The sequence below is a fragment of the Pinus tabuliformis genome, chromosome 3_2 (genome assembly GCF_031772625.1).
Source record: "Pinus tabuliformis cultivar Carrire ecotype Pingquan chromosome 3_2, CPIR1, whole genome shotgun sequence".
Classification (NCBI taxonomy): Eukaryota; Viridiplantae; Streptophyta; class Pinopsida; order Pinales; family Pinaceae; genus Pinus; species Pinus tabuliformis.
In genome coordinates, this window is record NC_142302.1 from 737,617,598 (window position 1) to 737,629,848 (window position 12,251).

Consider the following 12,251-nt stretch of genomic DNA (forward strand, 5'->3'; position numbering starts at 1 on the left):
AAGAAAGTAAGTTGACACTGTGAGGCATACAATTGTGATGTATAAAAGGTAATTTCATGACAAGGATAAGGAGAGCGAGCCTTTAGGAGAAAATTAGCAGTACTATTCTAAAAGGGACACAAAAGAGCATACAATGATCATTAGTCAACCTGCGAAATAGTTCACAAGTCAACCACAATCATAAAACCAAATACAACACACCTTCAACAAGATAAGTACAAAACACACCGAAATATTTCAATTTCCTTAGTACATATGAATGAAACATACATCGTAAGCATCTAAATAATAGTCCTACGATATTCACAATAAATGAATGAAAATGTGATGTCTCATTAAAATTCACATATTAAGTGGAATTTCCATGATATATAAGTACAATTCTACCACAATAGCCCCAATAGTGGAACATTAATTCACCACTTTCTCCTCCAAAGAAAGATATTCTCTCCTAAGACAATGCTAGAGAAGAAAAGGTAGGAAGTTCAATTGCCTAAAATTCATTTTTCTTGAGCTATGAGGGTTTATTTAGAACAAATGAGGTGTCTCTTTGTGTCCCATGTGAATCTTGTCCTCCCTAAAGAGTCTTGAGCTTCTACAATAACCTTTTGATTTATTACATGACCTTTGAGCTTCTATATGAATTTAAAACCCAATAGTGACTCTTCATATTCCATGTGGGATTAATTTCCTTCAACATATTTTATATTTTATGGTTTTGGAAAATTACATAATTACATTCCACAAATGATGTGGAAATACATTATGACACATGTGAACCTTGACATTACTTTTTTACAGGCCATGACTTGGAATAATGACATGGAACTGAATGATGATGTGACATTGCTAAAATTTGACATACTCATGATGGATATATCATTTGTTTCATCTTCATCCTCCAAGGGGCTGATTCATATGGAGTCTTCATGCGATCATGGTATTTTATCTCCTTTTGTAAGCTAGTCTCCCTTCAAATTTATTGCATGATGACTTTTTCATGGTTCTAGCTTCACAAGTTTCTTCTATCATAGTCTCCCTATCTTCCTCTCAAAGTATCATGCTGTCACATCAAGATATAGTACTTACAAGTGACATCTAATCATGAAAAGATGACATCATCCAAGAAATCTCCTAATATAATTCTTTTCAAAAAACCATTGATTTACCTGGAGCAGGGTATTGGACCAGGAGGAAGGATCACAAATTATGCAATATGAAGTTCCAGAGGCTAGGAGTGAGGTATTGATTCTTGATACTATGCAATGCGCAGTTCTTTAAGCATATGCAAGAAGAATTCATAGTTGAGGAGCTTAGTGAGGCAGTCTTGAGCCTTGATACTGCAAAATGCATAGTTCAGGAGAGAAACTAGGAAAAAATAATTTTCATTTACATAGTTCAACGAGACAAGGAGGCAACTTCAAGCTTTGAAATGTGTAGGAAGAGGCTAACTGTAAGGGTTAAGTACACAATTATGGAGGGTAGGAGGCTAAAATTGAGTATTGTGATTATGTAATGCATAGTACTTTGAGGCAATAACTCCACATTGTCTTGTTTTAGGAGGTAGGATAGGCTTCTGATGTATTTAGACTCCAAAATGTGTAGATCAAGGAGAAACTTTAGGAAAAGGATGATGAAGGAAGGATCACTTGGAGAAAATGATTAAGTGTGGTAGTAGAGAGTAAAGTGATGGGACCAGAGGGTAGAGAGATGGGACTAGAACATGAGTTGAACGTCATTGCATGCTTATATGTTATCAATCACTCAACAAGGAACCATTTACCACCCACAATCAACATGTCCTCATTGAAACAACAAAATAACAACATTGAACTCCAACTACGACACTTAGGGTACACTTTGCAATGACAATTAGGACACTAATGTGATAGTCCAAAAAAATTTGGAAATGAGCCTAGTACATGCCTATATCATAAATTGTTATAAAATTCTATATATGACAGAGAAATGCAAGACATATAATATGCTGAAAAACACAAACACATAAAACCAGAAAGACAAAGATATATGTGGTTCACCCAGTTTGGGTTATGTCCACCCCAAACAACCAATCCTTCCTTTCTATTATCCAGCAAAATGAAGAGACAACATACAATAGATCCATTGTAATTTCCTTTGTTTTTCTCTCACAGTCTCACCTCTCTATTTCTCATAGAAAGAAAATACATCTATTAAACATCCTCAATACAATGCCCTCATACAGAGAGGGGTTTCCTTCTAGGGAAAAAAACCCTAAAGTAAACATAAGTTCTACCATCAGATCATCTGCCTAATGAATGGACCAGATTGACTAGAAATTACTATACTTTTATAAGGCAATTCTACATCTGTTTTTAGCTTCGGGGGTGCTACCCCCGAAACCCTTGCCAGGGGGTTTCTAGCCCCCGGACCCCCAACTAGGGGGGATCAGAACCCCCCTCGAACCCCTGCGGGGGGACAAGTACCCCACGAACCACCCCGCATGGAGCGGTGTACAATCTTCCTGGGGTATACATTCGGTCGAAACAAAGACCTCTAAATAATCATGCTCCACACCCAACATAAATAGGACCCACTGGTACTAAATTTGTCTATTTCAATGAATGGTAGGTCCTCTTTTACAATGTGAAACACTTATGTTCCATTTTGTGATGCAAGTAATCAAATTGGTGAAACCATGTTCAAGACTTTTTGAATGTGTCAAATGCATACATTGATGACAAAAAAATACAATAGTGTAAGAGAACGCTTTAGAACTACCCTTGAATAATATACAAATGAATCCTTTTGACTGGATGCAACACTTCCCTAACCGAAAATAGGACAGTTACGATAGTAAGTAAAATATAAAAGTGACACTTGCAAAAGATAAAGAAAGTGAAAGTGACACTAATGGAAACCAAGGTACACAAAAGTGATAGTTGAGTAAAGTAATTTTAGAGATGATACAATCACAGTCAACAATGAGGGAGATATCAATCTTCGAACTATGCATTGATTGTCAACATGGAATGCATAGTACCTGTCTTCAAGAACCGTGAAATCATTATCGTCAGAGATTGAGAAAGCACTGTCAGCAAGGATTGCATAGTGCTTGAATTTCTAAGGCACATATTCACTACTAATATTCCTTGAAAGAGATGCGCTTCTGAATGCATCGAAAACTAGACATGTGTAAGGAAGTGGCTTTGATAGTTATGAAACATCAATGACCATCACAAAACAATGAGAAATTGAAGAATGATAGATGAGAGGATCATAATTAGGATCCAAAATTAATGTGTACGAAACATTTTGGAGGGTGTTTTTCATAGTGAAAACACTTGGCGACACATTGTTACAACTATAGCTTTTCTGTTTACTTTTAATACATAAGCGCAAGGTCCCAGTCTTTCAAAAAGTATTGATTCTGCATGTAGATTTCCCCTACTCTTCAATTTATCCAAGTTAAAGATATAGTACCTTTTATTCCTTACTTAATTCAAACACATAAATATAAGATTAGTCATACCTCAACCTTTTCTATAGGGGAGAAGGATAGTAGGTACACCGATATTTTAGGCACATTCCTTGGTGTTTTTGCACTACCAGTGAGCCCGAGAGTGTTACACTAAAAAATATCACCATGACTATCTACAGTTAGTATGGCTCAATCAACAGTCATGCTACCCTCTTAGGCAAGTCTTATGCCTCTGCTATCCATATCAAACTCAAAGAAGAGAGAAAGTCTTGTAAAAAATGTGTTTATCTCTGGGGACGCAGGTTCTCTCAAGCCTTACCTGCGGGGACGCTCACAATGTTCACAAAGGCTGCGTCCTTGGACGCTCTGTATGTTAAGGGACAGGTGCGTCCTTCTGTAAAAGGCAAAATGCGCAAGTTTCATCTTAAAAAAGTTACTTGTGGTTACTTCTAGAACTTTCTAGAGGTCGGTTTGATGAAATGGATGCGCCTCCAGTTGGTTCATGTATCCCTATTAAGGAGGAACTTATCCCATCAATAAGGGAGCTATCCCACCCAAAGAGGGGGATTATCCCATTGATGGTGGACCTGAATAACCTCTTTACAGCACTATAAATAAAGGCATTGAGCCAGAGGGAGAGGAGGTTGAAAGCTATACATTTCTAAGGGTAAATGCTGCAGGAATTAGGACTCCCATTTAGAAGCTTGTGAGGAGAGATTGCCATCTTTACTTGTTCTATTTGGAAGTGGGTGAGCTTTGTCAAAGTAGAGGAAAACCCTTGATGGACCCTGGGAGGAACTTGCACAACACCAAGGCCAGGTTGTAAGAGTTTCTTTGTTTCGTTATTAATACAAACTGGTTCATTTTTCTCAATAGCTTGTGTTAATGAGTTATTTCATGTGTTCCTTGGTCTGCATGTTAAATATATGTTTTATTATATGAGATGCAAGTGCTTGGTAATTGTTTGATTGTTTGTGGTTGCAGGAATTGATGTGAAGGAGGAGCTCATCCGGATCGGCAAGGACGGACTACAACAACAACGTTTTGGAATAAGGTAAGCCTAAACACTTGTAGTTTTCATGTTTTAAAAGGTGTATTTAGAGAAAGATCGCTCCATTTTGTCTTGTTTGTCGCTAGAGAGTTTAGACTCCTAGGGAGGTCAGTTGTGTCCGCACAAACGATTTTTTCCGCCACGACAGAGAGTACCCTAATAGAGTCACCTCAACAAGACAAAAGCATCACTTTACTTCGAGTAGGTCTGTACATTACCCTAGCGAAGTTGCTTGCTTCACTTGTTTGCACAAGAAGTTTTTCTCTTATTCACCCTTTATTTTATTTTCCTAAAGATATTCTTGAAGCATTTAATGAATATTTGTTATGCAAGTGGAAGAGAGATCCTTAATTATTGAGATAATAAGAAGTTATTCATTTTTTAAGAAATTTGAGTAAACATGATGAAACATTATTGAAATACAAGGATCAATTCTAATGAATATCCTAATAAAGATAAGGTATTTCAGTTTGGCCAAAGGATTTCCATCTAAAACAAATCATAGTTTCCATTCAAACATCATCAACTTTAAACATATGTAAATCCAAGATAGAGAAGAAGATAACGGATAACCCAAGTATTGTTCGTCATCACAATTTCCCTTTTCAACGTTTTCCACATTACCATCTGACCCAAGAAATATACTTTTCATGCAGAGCCTTATTAAATAGAGCCAAAAAGACAAAAGAAGGCATAAGAAAAAAATAAAAGCATGTTGGGAAAAAGACTAAGAGGTGGGGGAGGGGGAGTGAATCAATATTTTAAAATCAAACTTCCAGATTATATATTTTGAAAAATATATGCTACTGTTACTAATGAATCATGTGTATGTATTCTACTTTAAAGAAGGGAATCAATTTATATCCATTTTATTGATTTTTATGTATTCTATCAGTTAACTATCTTTAACGAGTGCATTAATAAATTAGTTACTTTTTAGTATGTAGTAAATAACATAGAGAAATCACAAAAAACACAAATAAAACACTAGTATTTTTAGGTGGAAACCCAATTTGGGAGAAAAACACAAATGTTGTTGTCGTTGTCTTCTTTCTTATGATATAAATAAAAATATTACTTTTGTACTAATAAAAACTCTTGTCAGTATGCAAACAATAACGTACAGAAGGCTAAAGTCTTATCTCGTTCTCCAACTCCCACTAGAAGGGAGATATAACCCCGCTGAAGTGATTTATCGACTCCTAATGGAAGGGAGATAAAACCCCCTTTCTTAAGGTTGTGGCCTTCAGCTCCCTATGGACCACTTTTCAGAATGCTTCAAACTAGATCCACTTGTCAAACAACCATCACACAACCTGTAGGCCACCTTTCATTAAATTTTCAAACTGGACCTATATCAACCATAAATGGAGACAAAATGAAGCACTAAATTTGAGACACAGTCATATTGTAAATCAACTGTAATTCTAAAGCATCAAGTCAATTAATGCAGAACCCAACCGAAACAACAAATCTCAAATTTTGTATGTGTCTGTAATGAATAAGACTCGGATATATATGTGTTTTCTCTATATAACACCAAAGTACATATCTCATAATACTAAACACTAAATCATTAATCAATGAAACATTCATAAACCATTTCATTAGCTACAGATCACTAAATTATTCACATATTTCTAAAGCAGTTACAGATCATACACTCAGTCAAACGTTTCTACCACTAAAAGTGAACAATTCAACCAAGTCACCTCAATCATAGTAAATAAATCATTGATAGAAAAAGGATGTAAACCAAAAAACATCAACTATAGACATTAAGCATTAGATCTATAAACAATAATCATCACGTCAACCCCTAAAATGTGTACGTGACTTCCACAAGGAATATTAGCATGTGTATTTTCTTACCATGCCAACACTCCTATACGTATCTACACATACTGAAAATTATTTCACAAAATATTTAAGTGGCCCTTAAAATATTGATGCATATATGTACATATCTATGCCCAAACATACCTACGTACATATTTTAAAAACTTTCACCGCAAACAAAATTTCAATTTCCCTTATCTTTACTATTAATACTATAGACTTCTGAACAAATCCTTTAGATCACAATACGATATCTTCAACAATATTAGAAATTTGTAGCAAGTAAATCAATCAAACATACATGTCAACATATTTTTTTATCTTTCCAACCTTAGTCTTCTCCTTTCTCCTTGGTGCACACCTTTTTTAGATGAAATCATTCATAGACAACTTAATACTTTCAGACATAAAACTTTGATCTCCATATCCTTATATAGATTTAGCGTTAGCCAATATCTTAGTCCAACCCCTTAGTAATGACATTGATTTTATATAACGATATGAAATAACCATTGTCACACCCTTTACTGTGGGCCAATACCATGGTAAAAACCCCTAGTATCCAAATTCCCATGGTGCGGATTATGTATGTGACTTTTATGCCCAATACCTATGTATGTATGTAACACTCATACATAGAATCCACGTATACCTTCCCAAAATTTATATTAACATTCATATGACTCTAAAATTCCATTTCTATGTTCATATATCATGTAAAATTGTTACCGATTTGTATACTCATAATGATGACACATTTATCAAGTAGGTTGTCATCAACAACAACTCATTAGACATAATGTGAAGTATCTCCCTCTTTGGACTTGATGGAAACCACTTTAGTGATTGGTCACTATATTTAGACACCTGCAAATACCAAGATTTCCTACCAAGCTTCCCCAAGAATTCTTCTCTAAACAGAAAGCTTCTCTCCCCCTTTGACGCTAAGGGAAAAGGGTTAACTAATGCTGAATAAATATTTTGTAGATAGGATCATTGTAGGTTTCATGTGCTGAATAGGAGAACTACATGCTAACCATGCTCCCTATGAGCATATGGTGAACCTTTTGAAGATATGAATAGATTAGAATACTGTATGACTCAACAATGACTTTTATTATGACCAATGACTCATGATTAAATCAATTACCCAACACAATGGGGTTACATATTTTACCCAAAATTACATCAACTTCCAAAAATAATGAGATTACATACAAAGAATGACATGATCTCAGTAGCCCATATATGATTGAATATTACAATAAATGCATATTGGGTATTTACATAACCTTTAAATCAAGGGACATATATGAAATATATAACGAAAACCAGGACCACAACAATGAGGTTGTAAGATCATGACAATCATAAAGAACCACCATATACCATGTAGGAGACCGAAATATGAATAATTGATAGCAAAAACACAAAAGAAACATGAAAATCCTCATCAAAATTGTACCAACCATGAATATATACCTTAGCAGACATATACTCTTCATCAAGGATTTCAATAGATAACTTTATCATTTGTTATCCATTCGTCATTGATAATTAGTGATAGAACAACAACATATAAATCTCTAGAAATAATAAGGAAGTACCCAGACATTAGCAAGGATATGCAACAATAGATGCCCATGGAATCATAATGCAAATAAGGGAGCTTAGGATTATAAGAGCTTATCCCCTTGAACTAACATATTGCAACAAACTAATGTTAGAAACATAACACCAAACATGAAATAGGAGGTTCCCCCTAAATCTGTGCCATTTTTACCAATCACTGAGATGTATACGCATGTATCTAACTTAGAAATTATGTACTCACATGACTTTCCTTCACATCATCTGTGTACATAAAGTGAGTTGTAGTAATTTACAATCATAACTGCCCCTGAACATGACATACCTGTCAGAATAATTAGCAAAGTGATGAACCAGGAATCATTCATAATTTATGTTTGAGATATTCAAAGGAATCACATGGAATTGGCTTTGTAAATATATCTGCAACATGTTCCTTTGAAGGAACATACTCTTGTTTGAACTTTTTTCCAAGCACTTGTTCTCCTAGAAAATGATATTTGATTGGAATATGCTTGGTTTTAGAGTGCATGACAAGATTATTAGAGAGACTTATGGCACTAGTATTGTCACATAAAATAGTTACATGTTAAGGATAAGTTACTTGAATGTCTTGCAATTTTTAGATCATCCATAGAAGTTGATTACAACAATATGCAACAACAATATATTATACCTCAATAATAGATAAAGAGATGGAACTTTGTTTCTTATTGCACCATGACACCAAGAGGGGTCCCAAATAAAATGGTCCTCCTCTAGTACTCTTGTGATCATCAATATTACCTGCCCAATATGGATTTGTGTAAGGATGAAGTGAAAAGTCTACATTATTGGGATACCATAGACCAAATTATTGAGTTCATTGTAGATGTTTGAATATTATCTAAACTTCTTGGAGACGAGTTTTCTTAGGATTTTCTTGAAATCATCCAACAATTCCAACTCCATGCACAATGTTTGATTGCGTACCTGTAAGGTAGAGCAAGATTCCAATCACAGTTCTATATTTTGGTTGATTTTTTGAAGGAGAATCATCATTTTGGCTAATATTGCATCCTCTTACCATTGGCGTGTATACTGGTTTGTAGCCTTCTATTCTATATTTCTTCAAAATCTATTTAAGGTATTCGCTTTGAGAAAGAAAGATACCATTCTCAGTTTGTTGAACTTGACTACCAAGAAAGTATGTTAGTTGAAAAAGCAAAGAAATTTCAAATTACTATTGCATAACTAAAGAAAATCCTTAACTCATAGATTCTACGTTACTTCCAAATATGATGTCATCTACATAAACAACAACTATAAGTGATTATCTTTATCAATTTTAATATATAGATTTCTATCTGCAGATCCCTTTTGAATATTTGTTGTTGAAGGTACCTATCAAGACGATAATAACATGCAGAAGGAGTTTGTTTTAATCCATACAATGTGTTTTTAAGTTTTCACAAAATATTTTTATCATTTCCAAGAATGAATCCTTTAGGTTGTTCTATGTATACATCTTCTTATAGATCCGCATGTAAGAATGCATATTTAATGTCCACTTAATATACTTTAAAGCTATGAAAACTTTAAAATACAATAAACATTCTTATAGTTTCAAGTCTAGCTACAGGTGAAAATGTCTCTTCAAACACTATTCATTATTGTTGAGCATAACCTTTGCATACAAGGATTTCTTTGTTTCTAATTAGTTCTCCATTTTCAATGTTTGTTTTTTAACACTCTTTTTTTCCCATTTTTTTTTTATTGTGAGTCCTTGGTACTATGTCCAATTTATGGTTTTTTTTTTTTAAATTTATCAAGTTCTCCATGAATTTCCTTTACCAAACATTCATATTTTCTTGCTTTATTCACATTTTGGGGTTTAACCGTGGATAATAAGTCTAAGTAACTAGAAGTTTTGACAAGAGTTCTTTTAGTTTGTATTCTTTCTTGCTTTGCACCTAAAATTTTAGATTCAAAATGTTTTTTCTAAACATACCTTCAAGGAGTGTTTTCTGATCTATCTATATATTCATTTCCTTCTTCTGATGATTCTCTATTTCCTTCTCTTACAAGATTTTAGCGTGTTGTAGGGAGATTTTCGTCATCTGTTGGTTCTTCGATTTTTGTACTTGTGGATGCTTCAATAGCTACAAAATCTTTGCGGTCAACAATATTTTGAAGCCTTGTATTATATCATGTATATCCCTTTCTTCTAGAAGAGTATACAAGAACGTTTCCTTGATCAGCTATAGATTCAAATTTTCCATGTTTATAATAATTATTATTTATGTCACATTTTATTCCAAAAATTTTAAAGTGCTTGAAATTTTTAGGCTTACCATACCATAGTTCATATGAATTTTTCTCATTATTTAGTTGAAGATGAACTTCGTTAATAATATTCATGATTGTATGTGTCGCTTCACCCTAGAAGGTATCTGGTGTTCCTAACTCATCAAGTATGGCATGTGGCATTTGTTGAAGTGTTTTGTTTATTCTTTCTGCTACTCTATTCTTTTGAGAAGACTTAGCTATAGAAAATTTCCTTTTGATGCCATGTTGTTCGCAAATATTAAAAAACTCATTTGATATAAACTCTCCTCCTCTATCAGATATAAGACATTTTATTTTCAAATGTAACTCATTTTCTACCAGAGCCTTAAATACTTTAAATTTATCAAATTCTTCAACCTTATATTTTAGTAATCCAATCCAACACATTCTTGTAAAATTATCAAATGAATAATATGAAGTATTTTTCACCACTAGGAAAATTCTTTGTCGTAGGAAACCCAAGTAAATATTAATAAGTTCAAGTGGCTTACTTGAAGTACCTTCTTTAGCATTAAATTGAACTCTGGTTTTCTTGCCAATTGACATGGTTTGTAGATTCTAATTTTAGGTGGAGAGATGTTGGTAATGTCACCAACTACTCCCATTCAGTTTTATTTGTATATTGAGAAAAGATAAGTTGTCCCAACCTTTCATGCCAACTCAAGCTTTCTTTAGATTTTCTTAAGTAACAATATCCTTGGTCCCCTTCTAAGACATAGACATTTCCTAGAGTGCTTGTTCCCTTTATTATGATCTTACCTATGTTGAGATTTCTTACCATGTAATTATTTGATCTGAAAATAACTTTATGCCTATGGTCACACATTTGAATAAAACTTAACAAGTTATGTCTTAATCCATTAACAAATAAAACAATTCCACCCTTGACCTTTTTCTTTAATAACATGGTTCCTTTCCCTTTCATAACAACATGTAAGTTATTACCAAAATTTGCATTATTTTCTTTCTTTATTTCATCAAAAGACATAAACTTACCTTTTCTGCCTATCATATGCTTCAAACATCCATTATCAATGTACCACATATTTTCTTGATCTCCTTCATACAAAGCTAGACCACAATTTTCAAATTCCATAGTTTTCTTTTTCCATACCTTGGGTGTTATTGTCTTTTTCTCACGCTAGTAAGATGGTCCCATTTTGCTTCTGGGTTCAATTTCTATATGATTAAAGTTATTGCTAAGATTATCACAATTTAATCATTGACCATTGAATTAGGAGTGCCTGGGAGTATAATAGCTTCTTGACTAGCTTCCCCTTTGATTATGGTAAGGTTTTTTTTCTTGAGAGACATTTCATCCTTCATTATTTTGATGAGAACTATAATTTTGTTTATTGCTTCATTTTACTACATTAAGGTAGCTTCCTATGCCTGTTTCAGAAGATTTTATATTTTTTTATGATTCACCATTTGAGTTGTATCCAAGACCTGTCTTAATTAGAGGAGAGAATTACACTTTGATGATTTCTTCTAAAGTCTCAAATCGTTTAGAAAATCTAAGATTTATAGCCTTTGTTTTCTTAAGTTCCTTTCCTAGACCCACTATTTCAAGTTCTAAATGTTCATTGTGCCTTTCCTTTTCTAAAACTTGTTTCATCAAAACTTCTTCCGCTAATTTAGATTCTTCTAGATGAATTTTTAGCTGAGTTATTTCTTCAATAATAGTATTTTCTTATAGATATCCTTTTCTTCTAGGAAATCCACAAAAACATCATCACATTCATCTACACATTTTTGTTCAAATGGCATAAGCAATTGAAAATATTCATCAGATTCAACATCCTCATTATTGGAAGAATATTCATTATCTTCGTGAGTATAAAAAAAAAAATATTCTTATCAAATATTCCTTTAACATTCCCTTTTGAATCATTCTTCCCTTTTTCGTGATTTATTTATAAGGAAATTTAGTAGCATAGTAACCAACCCTTCCATAGGAAAAATATTTGAAAGGAAGCTTAC